The sequence below is a fragment of the Canis aureus genome, chromosome 14, assembly GCF_053574225.1.
Source record: "Canis aureus isolate CA01 chromosome 14, VMU_Caureus_v.1.0, whole genome shotgun sequence".
Taxonomy (NCBI): Eukaryota; Metazoa; Chordata; class Mammalia; order Carnivora; family Canidae; genus Canis; species Canis aureus.
In genome coordinates, this window is record NC_135624.1 from 19425767 (window position 1) to 19437213 (window position 11447).

General features: G+C 42.6%; 1 protein-coding gene across 2 annotated transcripts in view; it reads right to left on the reverse strand.

The window, feature by feature from the left end:
* RAD21 (RAD21 cohesin complex component) overlaps positions 1–1680 on the reverse strand; it is a 30617-nt gene extending 28937 nt beyond the window's left edge. Inside the window, exon 1 of one of the 2 annotated variants that reach the window (XM_077847031.1) lies at positions 1479–1680. The gene's annotated coding sequence lies outside the window, so the exon portion shown is untranslated. Of the gene's footprint in view, positions 1–1075; positions 1218–1478 lie in introns of those variants that run through there. The other variant, XM_077847033.1, reaches the window with a different exon arrangement.
* Between the last annotated feature and the right edge of the window lie 9767 nt (positions 1681–11447).

Sequence of the window (11447 nt, forward strand, 5' to 3'; positions counted from 1 at the left end):
ACACGGTAAACTAGGATACGCTCTACCAATGGAATCCTCCTAACTTTGTACGAAAAGCATTCCGTCCATTAGTTACGCACCGCTGTCACCTCGACCGTTTACGAACTGCTACATAATGTCATCACTGGATATGGTGTATGTCCTCATCAGTGTCTTTTTAAAAACCATGAGTCGTCTCCAACGTTAAAAAAAAAAAAAAAAATTAACGACTCTACAACTTAGGAAAGCCTCTCCAACCCATCTGCAAGATTCTGCAGACTCCCATAGCTCCCTGGCATTTACATTCATTTTATGAAAATAACAATTTTTCTCCCCTCCCTGGAATTCAGTGATGATTCTAAACAGCATTATGAGGGCGAATATTATAACTTTCGATTGCACAAGAGAGCCGATAAACACGGGCCTTTACCAAAAAACCCTCAAAAACACGGGGCGCGTTTTTTTTGGACGCTGAAGACAGCCTGACAAATCGGGGCGGCGGGGGGGGGGGGGGGGGGGGGCAGGCGAACCCTCCAGCGCCGCCTCCTTTCAAAGCCGAAGGAGGCCGCTAGGTCCGGCAGCACCGCCGACGGCGCCTGGTGGGGCGACGCTCGGCCGCAGCGGACCGTTCGCGAAGCCCTCCTCCCCGAGAAAGAGACATCAAGCATTTGTCAGCAACACACGCCTCCCGAAAGCGTCTCTGTACCAGCATCCAAACACCCAATATCCCTAATCATTAGAAAAGCCGGGAGAAGGGGGGGGGCGGGACGGGAGGACCAATTATGCTAATTCCCTTAGAATCAGAAGCAACTTCCCTTGGTCGGTCGGTTTTCTATAGGTCTGTCCAATATGCAATATTCCCAACGTAAAATTTTTCCTTTAAGAAAAAAGGGGGGGGGAGTGGGGGTGGGGAGGAGAGGCAGCAGCGGCGCCGGGAGAGGGGCCTGCCGCCCGCCGCGGCCCGAGCGCCCGCCAGCAGCGAGGCCCGCACGCCGGCGGCCCCCCGAGCTGCCCCCGAGCTGTCCCCGCGCTGCCCCGCGCCCGCCGCCGCCGCCGCCGCCTCCCGCCCCGCGGCTCCCCCGACAGCCATTTTTACCCGAGTAGGCGGCCCAGCCCCAGAGCGGGCTCGTTCAAACCTCCGCCTCCCCCTCCGCCGCCCAGTTTCCCGAGACGCGGCTCCCCCGGGGCTGGCGGAGTAACGGCTTTGCCGCCCCGGGAACCGACCGGGGCCATCTGCCGCCGACCCAGCGATGCTGCGGGCCCGGGCTGCGCGGGTCCCGGCCGAGGGCGGGCCCGGGGCAAGCGGCCTGGGCGGGCGGCGCCGCCGCTCCGGGGCCCGCAGGGTGGCAGCGCGGCCACCGTCCCGGGGCGCGGCCGGGGCTCTCTCCCCCGCCCGCCCCCGCCCCCCGCCCCCGGGTCCCGCTCCCAGGCGGCCGGACGGCAGGGAAGGGGTAGGGGGAGGGAGCCGGAGGGTAAGAGGGGCCGGCCGAGCAGCTTACCTTGCTCTCCGCCGGGTGCAGGGCGGGCTGGGCGGCCTGGGGAGGGGAAAAGGGTCGGGGGAGGGGGCGGGGAGAGGGGGGAGCCCCTGTGAGGTGTAGCTTCGGCGCAGCTCCCGCCGCCGCCACCGCAGCCACCGCCTCCTTTCCGATTCACTCAAACAAACAAGATGGCTGCCGTTACGCCGCGGCTCTTCCTGCCGCCCAAATCCTCGGTTCAAATCGGCAGGATGTTTACGGTCAAAATGGGACCTATGCGCCTGCGCAGCCAGCCCAAGCCCTAGCAGGAGCGGCGCAGGCGCAGTGACCATTTCCTTTCCTGTAGGCCCCGCCCCCTGGCTGTGCAGCCCGGGAATGAGCAAGCGCAAAGGTGATCCTCTGGCCGGAGGGTCCCGGAGCCTTGCGGACCTGGCAGACGGCGCATGCGCAGTGCACATCTGGCGCCTTACCTTTATTCTTGCGCTGGTTTCGGGGGGAGCTGCTGTCGTGCAGTCTTGTTTGCCTTGGCACGGAAATTCATTTGAATGGTTCCGTAGCGACGAAGGTCACACAAAAGCCTTAAACAAGCTCCCTAAAATCTAGGGGTTCGTTGAGTCAACGTGTATTTATAGATGGTCTTCTCCGAACCACATATTGGGATAACTAGGGTCTGGGGCGTAATGATGAATGTGAAGGGCATAGCACCTGCCTCCGTGAAGCCTTCAGTGTAGCGGAATTTTTAGAAATACTTGTGCCAACAATTATAAAGCCAAATGCAGGAGACCCAAAAGTGGGGAGGTTGGGAGTGTGGAGCTGGGATATAGAGGTGGAGGCCCAAGAAGAGAGAACAGCCTGTGCAAAAGTCCCATGGCAGCAGAGATCAAGATAGGGATAGAGGAGGAAAAAGAAAGTCATGTGTCTGGACACTAAGGGAGACTCCTGCATTTTAGAAAGACCATCCGGGCATATTGGAGAGGACTAGAGTAAATGTCCAGGTGTAATTTGTGCTCGTTTGTGGGTTTTTTTTTTTTTTTTCTTTTTAAGGAAATAAAGCCAATAGAGATTCCTTACGAGTTTGTGGTAGAGGGAGTTGCAAAGATGATTCCTCTGGTTTGGGACTTCCTTGCAAGGATTAGATAGACTGGACTGGGGAGCCATACACTGAGGCCGACTAGATGGAGGAAGGTTATATGAAGGTTAGTTTTGTTGTGTTTGTTTGCTGTCTATCCCACCATCAAGTATGTATTCCCAGTGGCCGTCTTAACTGGTCTCTCTACTTTCACTCTTGTCTTCCTTCAGTTCATCAATTCCCTGCAATGCAGCCTAAAGAACCTTTGCAAAAGACATGTCTGATCACTCCCTTCGTCTTCTAAAAACTCTTCCATAGCTTTTAGGCTATTACCCAGAATACCTGATGTAGCCTCTGCCTCCTGTTCCAGCTGCTTCTGTTGCCTGCTCTTTCTTACCCTACTCCAGTCACTCCACTTTTTAAATCATCGAATGCACTATGAGCACTCTTGCCTCAAGATTTTGGTACTGGATGTTCCCTGTGCTTAGAACAGTCTTGCATTTCCATTGCCTCCCTTGGTCTAATTCTTAATCTTCCACATCTTAGTTCCACAGTCATTTCCTCAAGTGAGTCTTCCCTGATCCTCGGTATTATTTAGGGTAATGCGATTATTGTAAAATAGATTCCCTCCTCACTCAAAATTTCAGGGCTTTACAAAATGGCCTGCCAGTTACTGCCTGTATGGGGATAGTAATTTTCATGATTTTTGAAAGAATTAAATGAGATCATATATACAAAATACTCAGCCTAATGCTTGGAACTATAATTACTCAGTAAATTGTGGCTACTATTCTTGTTCCTTCTACTTTCTGAGAAATGAAATAGCCAGCAAGGTATGGCAAATATTTATCAGATATTCAACTTTTAAGAATGTTGAAAATACCTGGATACTCTAAATGTCCCGCTTAACTATACTTGTTCTATGCCCATTTTGTAATCCTTATTTGAAAATGTCTCTCTGTCTCCCCTTTTGTTCTCTGTCTCCTTCCCCTCCCTCTCTCCCTCCAGTACTGAATTTCCAAGGTACTATCACTTCTTTTCTCTTGAACTATTTTTATTCTTATCCATTAGATCTCCACCCAAGCCCACCTTCCCTTTTGTGGATTTTTATATAGTTTCTTCACATACAGCCGTAGTCTCCTAAATCTGCTGGATTTGATTCTTCTAAACAAGGTATATGTTCTGTTCTGGCTCAAAGTCTAATCCTATCAACATATTCATCTCCTTGTACTAAAATGTCAAGTTAGCTTTTCTTGTCACAGAAGTTAGCTGCAGTCAACATCTCCTTTGCCTGGAAAAACTTATTTGATTAATCTGCATATGTTAATTTTAATAATAGTGAATTTTTTTGACTGAAACCACGGCAGGACTTATTTATTTATTTATTTTTAAAGATTTTATTTATTCATGAGAGACAGACAGAGAGAGAGAGAGAGACAGGCAGAGGGAGAAGCAGGCTCCATGCAGGGCGGCCGATGTCGGACTTGATCCCGGGACTCCAGGATCACATCCTGAGCCAAAGGCAGACGCTAAACCACTGAGCCACCCAGGGATCCCCAGAACTGATTTAAATTACAGCTTCAATCTTCCTTTAGTTGAAAATGTTTGGCTTTTCTTCTCTGATTACTTAGTTGATAATGTGTGTGATGTGGGACAATCACTGAAGAACTGGATGCTGCCACCATCCTGAGTATATTTATGAAAGCAGGTGTGTTCTTTCTTAGTTCACAAAGGCATATAAACACAACTGAGACTTAAGGTGAAATAAAAACTGTTACAGAGAAAGATGACCAACTGATAGTAGAGAGCTATTTAAGATTTACATACAATTTTGTAGACCTGTTCCTCTGAATTGCCAAATTTTAAAAGCAGAATTAATTATATATTATTTGTATGTGTGTGTATATATATATAAAGTAGGAGGCATTACATTAGGAGAGAAATAAGGCAAATGGATAAGATTTTCAGGAGTATTTCAAGGTTAGTAATGGGTGAACATTGAACATTTTGCACCAAAATTTTGTTTTTTTTTATTTTTTTGCACCAAAATTTTAAAAATTTTTATTTAAATAAAGAAAAATCAAAGTATAAAATATTTGTTGCATAAGAATCCTAAACCTCATTACAGAAAATCCAGAAAGATTGAATAATCTCTTTAAGATTTGGAATTAGGCAGAGAAATGGACAGAAAGTAACTGAAAAAACAATTGTAGATTCTGGCTTTTCTTGCCAACAATATCCTTTTTATCTCTAAAAGAGACTGTAATATTTTGATCAGAAAGGAAGTTCACTTTAAGGACAACAATCCTAGTCAAAAATGTTATAATCAGACAAAAAAGTTATGTAAGAAATAGATTAAGGACAAAACATTGAAGTATCAATTTTCAATATGCTTAAATATTAAGTAAATGACTGGTAATGGAGTGTGAGAAAGGGTTTTATAAGCCATTGAAATGGTAGATCCTGGGGATCCCTGGGTGGCTCAGCAGTGTAGCGCCGCCTTTGGCCCAGGGCGTGATCCTGGGATCCAGTCCCCTGTCGGGCTCCCTGCATGGAGCCTGCTTCTCCCTCTGCCTGTGTCTCTGCCTCTTTCTGTCTCTCTGTCTCTCTTTCTCTGTGTGTGTGTGTGTCTCTCTCTCATGAATAAATAAAATCTTTAAAAAAGAAATGGTAGATCCCATTCAGAGTCACATGCTCAGCTTTGGGCATGTGGGCTTGAGTCAGTGCTTTGGAGAGGAGCTGTAAATATCTCTCCAGGTGGACTAAAGGTCTGCTTAGGCAGAGAGGTGTCAGCAAAGAAGAATCACAAGGGCCCAGTGCAGGCCCAGGGATGCTGCAGGTGTGTGGGCCAGGTGGGACTGTCAGTTTGTCAAGGACTGAGGTTGAGACCAGGAAATGCTGCTGAAGCAGAAGCTGGGTCAGGGTCTCTATGCTAATTACTTAGACTTCTCTCAGAAAATGTCATCATGCTAACTGCATCTCAATGCTGAGAGCAGTTTAAACTCTTTAACTGGGAGGTTTTGTGACTATTTTGATGCATTTCTTCTGTTTTCAAGCCCATCATCTCTTCTTCTGTGCATTCTGCTGCACCTTTGAGAATAGTGGGTGTTTATCCCAAAGCAGATGGATAGTGTTTCCTCTGAACCCCTCTGGTCATTGCAGAATGCAGGCATTTTTGTTGTTGTAACACGATATATTTTGTTCCTTTCAGAATGGCTTACTAAAAAGAGTAGGGCAATTTGGAAGAAAATGAGGTTGGGTAGATCTCTTAAATCCTATACAACAAATATGGTAACACCTTGATGAAAAATCCTTGCAAACTTAAAACAGACATGTTAAATTACCATTAATCAGGAAGTCATACAGTAAATATGGTACTTTTCCTACAAAGAAGGGGAGGGTGACTTGTTGGAAGAGGTGTGAGGGAAGGTAGAAGCTGCTGTGTTATGAGACAGGGGCACAGAGATATAGGAAACTCTAACAGTACGTGCTTCAGAGACACAGCTTGGGGCTAAGCTGAGCCAAGGGCTGACTCCAAGTGAATGGGCATCATGTACAGTTCCATGACCTCCGTGGGCTCAGCTCGGTTAATGTGCTTTGCTTTAACTTGTTGGAGGCAAAAAGTTAATATGTCAGGGGAAAAGAATCAGACCTGAAGTAATGCAGTGTCTATTTGGAAATTATTTGGAAATTATTTCCCTATCCGCTAATCTTATGTGGGAATTAATATTATTATATAAACTCACATTGAAAAATAACAGACTGAAATATTTTCCCTAAGACTAAAGGCAAACTTTTTTTTTAAAAAAGATTTTATTTATTCATGAGAGACACAGAGAGAGAGAGAGAGACAGAGATATAGGCAAAGGCAGAAGCAGGCTCCCTGTGTGGAGCCGGATGTGGGACCGGAAATCAGGACCCCGGGATCACGACCTGAACCAAAGCGGACACTTAACCGCTGACCCATGCAGGAGCCCCAAAGGCAATTTATTATTTATTCATTTATAATTTATTTATTTATTTATAATTTATTATCAGTAAGGTCAGATATATTCAATGAAGAATGGCAGAAAGTGATGCTTGTCCAACTAATAGGCTTGTCACTTGGGAACTTGTGAAATTGCTGGTTTGCATTTGACAGTTTGGGGTGGGGTCCAAAACTCCACTTTTGTTTGCATGCTTTTTTGGGGGAAGGTTCCAGGTAATTCTGAGGCTGCTGGTATGTGGACCACATCAAGAAGCAAGGATTTTTCACAGAACAGGCTTTGGAACCAGGTAGACCTGGGTTGATATCATGGCTCTTCCATTTAGTAGCTGTGTGACTTTCAACAAGTTGCTCAACTTCTCTGAGACTCAGTTTTCTCATCTGTAATGAGCCTGCTTCTCCCCCTGCCTGTGTCTCTGCCTCTCTCTTTCTGTGTCTCATGAATAAATAATAAAATCTTTAAAAAGAAAGAAAGAAAGAAAGAAGAAAGAAAGAAAGAAGAAAGAAAGAAAGAAAGAAAGAAAGAAAGAAGAAAGAAAGAAAGAAAGAAAGAAAGAAAGAAAGAAAGAAGAAAGAAAGAAAAGAAGGAAAGAAAATCTTTTAAAAAGGATGATAGTAAAGAATTATTTTAGGTGTGAAATGGTATCGTGGTTATATTTTAAATTTTTATTTTATTATTTTTAATGTTCTGATACTTTGTCTTTAATGATTTTTTCCCTCATCTAGTTGTTCTATCAATTTCTAAGAAAGACATGTTAAAATCTAAAAGTATAGGAGTACCTGGGTGGCTCAATCAGGTAAGCCTCTACCTTGGCTCAGGTCATGATCCTAGAGTCCCAGGATCCAGGATCCATGGGAGTCCATTGAGCTCCCTGCTCAGCAGGGAACCTGCTCCTCCTTTGCCTCTCACCTTGCCCATGGTCTCTCTCTCTCAAATAATTAATTTTAAAAAAATCTCAAACTATCATTATGGAATTGACTATATCTCCCTTTATTTCTATCAATTTTTAATAAATATATTTTAAAACTCTGTTAATAGGCTTATACATATTTATAACTGTTACCACTTCCTAATAAACAGATTCCTTTAGCATTGTAAAATATCTTTATTACTGATAATGATCTTTGTCTTGAATTCTGTTTTATCTGCTATTAATTCCACTGTGCTCTTCTTATGGCATTATTTGCATGGTATATATTTTTCTGTCCATTTACTTTTTAAAAAACTAAAAAAAATTTTAAAGTTTTTCATTTTAATTCCAGTGTAATTAAAATACAGTGTTATTTTAGCTTCAGGTATATAATTTAGTGATTCAACAGCTCTCTACATTATTACTCAAGGCTCATCATGAGGAGTATACTCTTAATCCCCTTCACCTATTTCATCCATCCCCTGCCCACCTTCCCTCTGATATGACTAACCTCAGTTAAGGTTGCTTTTTTTCAACAAGAACATTTTTTACTTGAAGTATACTTCAGAATACATGGTTCTAAAAGATATATATAAAACATTCTATCCAAGAAAAATAGAATGCACATTTTCTTCAAGTACACACAGAAGAATCCACTGCTTAAATCACATAAAAAGAGATATAACAAAATATTATGAATTAAAGAAAACTGGAATCATACCAGGTACATTTTCCAACCACAGTGGTGCAAAACTAAGATCAACAATAAAATCTGGACAATCTGTAATGTAAACATTAAATATGTAATTTGTAAGTATTAAACAACACGCTACTGTACAAGCAATGGGCCAAATCAGAAGTCAAATGGCAAATCAAAATATGTCTCAAAACAAAAGAAAAAGAAAACACAATATTCCAAAACCTATGGGATCTGCAAAAGCAAATGTTACAGTAACATTTATGCTATAAATTCTTATATTAAGAAAAAAATCAAATAAACAATATTACGAGGAACTAGAAAATGAAGGAACTTAGCTGAAATTTAGTAGAGGAAGGAAATAACAAAGAAAAATCAGAAATAAATAAAATAGAGACCAGAATAAACAATAACATTGAAAGTAATGACAAATTTTTCCAAAAATAAAAACAAAATTGGCAATGCTTTAACTACATTAAGAGAAAAAATAGAAGACTCAAAAACCAAAATAAGAAATGAAAGAGAAAATAATACAACAGGTAACCACACAAATACATAGTATGATAGATTAAACAAGTATATGCTAATAAATCAGATAGTGAAAAAACCCAGATAATTTCTAAAAATGCACAAGTTTCCAAGATTGAATCATGAATCTTGAATCCAAGAAGTAGGAAATTTTCTTAGACCAATAATAAGAATGAAAGTTGAATTAAGAATAAAAAATTTCCCCGCACAGAGAAGCCCAAGACCACATGGTTTAAGTAGTGAATTCTACCAAACATTTTAAAAAGTAATGATAATCTTTATCAAAATCTTAAAAATAATGGCATAGATGGAACACATTTAAAATCATCCCATGAGGCTGGTATCACACCGCAGGATAAAAACAACACAAGAACACAAGAACAAAAAAATCTAGTTTGTCCAATATAAGTATTGCTACTCAGACTTTCTTCTGACATCCATTGGTGTGCTAAATGTTTTTCCACCTCCTCACTTTCAATCTGCAGGCATCTTTAAGTCTAAAACAAGTCTGTTGTAGGCAGCATCAGCATAGAGATTGGCCTTGTTTTTAAAATCCATTTTGACACCCTATGTCCTTTGATTGGAGCATTTAGTCACTTTCCATTCAACGTAATTATTGATAGATATGTATTTATTGCCATATAATACTTGTTTTGTTGTTTCTGGAGATTTTCTCCAATCCTCTCTTGTCTTTGTCACTTTTGGTCTCTCCTTTGCAGTTAAAGAGTCCCCTTTAATATTTCTTGCAGGGCTGATTTAGTGGCCACAAACTCCTTTCGTTTTTGTTTGCCTGGGAAACTCTTTCAACTTTTCTATTCTGACAGCCTTACTGGATAGAGTGGCTGCAGATTTTTACCATTCACCACTCTGAATATATTATGCCACTCCCTTCTGGCTTGCCAAGTATCTGTTGAGAACAGATAACTTTATGAGTTTTCCTTTGTAAGTGAAGGATTTCTTTTGTCTTGCAGCTTTTAAGATTTTTTATCACTATATTTTGCAAATTTAATTACAACATGTCTTGGTGTTGGCCTGCTTTTGTTGATTTTGATATGAGTTCTTTGTGCCTCCTGAATCTGGATATCTGTGTCCTTCCCCGGCTTAAGGAAATTTTCTATTAATATTTCTTGAAATCGATTTTCTTTCCCCTTTCTCTCTCTCTCTCTTTTTCTGTAATTCCAATAATATGAATATTATTACATTCGATGGAGTCACTGAGTTTCCTATGTTTATTCTCATGTTGCATAATTCTTTCTCTATTTTGTTCAGCTTCATTATTTTCCATTATTTTATTTTCCACATCACTAATTCATTCCTTTGCTTTTTCCAGCCCCACTATTCATTGCATCAAGCCTTTTTCCAATCTGATTTATTGCATTCTTCATCTCTGATTGATTCTTCTTTAACTCCTCTATCTCTTGTAAGGGTCTTACTGATATCTTCTATTCTTTTCTCAAGCCTGGTGAGTTGCCTTTTGATTATTGGTTTAGATTCTCCATCAGTCATGTTACTTTTATCTGTTTGGCTTAGTTCTCTGGCTGTGGCCTTTATGTTGTTCCTTCATTTGGAATAAATTCCTCCATCTTGGAATTTTGTCTAAGTCTCTGCCTTCTTCTCTGTGTTAGAAAAGCTAGTTATGTCTCCTGCTTCTGAAAGTAATGCCCATATGAAGACAAGGTCATGTAGTGCCCAGAGTCTGGCACTTCAGAGAGTCTCCAGTGTGCTGCATGTGCTCTACTACTGTGTTTTGGCTGCTCTATCCTTTAGGACAGTCATCTGCAAAGGCTCTCCTTGCCTGCTGTGAGCAGTGTTTGGTCTTTGGCTTGAATGTGGAGACTTTTAACTAGGTGTGCTCTAGTCTGCTTGTGAAATAATACCTGACACCAACTCCGTCAGAGTCTAGGCCCCCTAGAATTCTCTGGTCAGGAGACACAAGCGTGGGTAGGTGTTGGTACTAGTCTTCTAGGGGAGGGAACTGGGACGCTGGGACTGAGGCAAGTTTGACTAACAAGGGCAGCCCTCCAGAGTGTAGAGGGGTGGGGCTTGGTGTAAGCAAGTTAGACAGCCAGTGTCAGGGGATTCCTATAGGGGGTTCTGTGTTTATGCTGATAGGGGGAGGAGGGAAATGCACCAGACAGGTCCTCTTTTCCAGAAAGGCTCTCCGTGAAGATGCCTATCAGGGAGGCGCTTCTAGGCTAGTGAATAATCTCCCCACTGTGTGCCCCAGGCATTCTTCAGATCATGCTTTCCACAGTCTGCCCCAGGATTGTTTGCCTGCCTTCTCTCTAGAGCAAGACAGTGCCATCGTGGCTCTAACCAGCCAAGCTCAATAACCTTTAAAACTCTCAGCTTTATGTCCACTGGTTTTAAGAGCTCATGAAATTCAGTTCTTTTTTTTTTTTTTTTTAAGATTTTATTACTTATTCATGAGAGACAGACAGAGACAGAGAGAGAGAGAGGGGGGGGGCAGAGACACGGGCAGAGGGAGAAGCAGGCTCCATGCAGAGAGCCCAACGTGGGACTCGATCCCGGGACGCGGGGATCACACCCTGGGCTGAAGGCAGGCACTAAACCTCTGAGCCACCCAGGGATTTCCCTGAAATTCAGTTCTTCTTAATGTCCATGCTGATGGCTTTGGAAACTGTCTTCCTTGTGCATTTTCTTGTGTATTCTCTCTTGCCCGCAGCCATGGCTCCCTTTCCTCCACAGCCCCTGTGATCTATTTCTCCCATAAACAGTACTTCAGTACTCCTTACTTCTTTGATGTGGCCTCTTCTTTCCCTTTATTTGTGGAGTTTGTTTT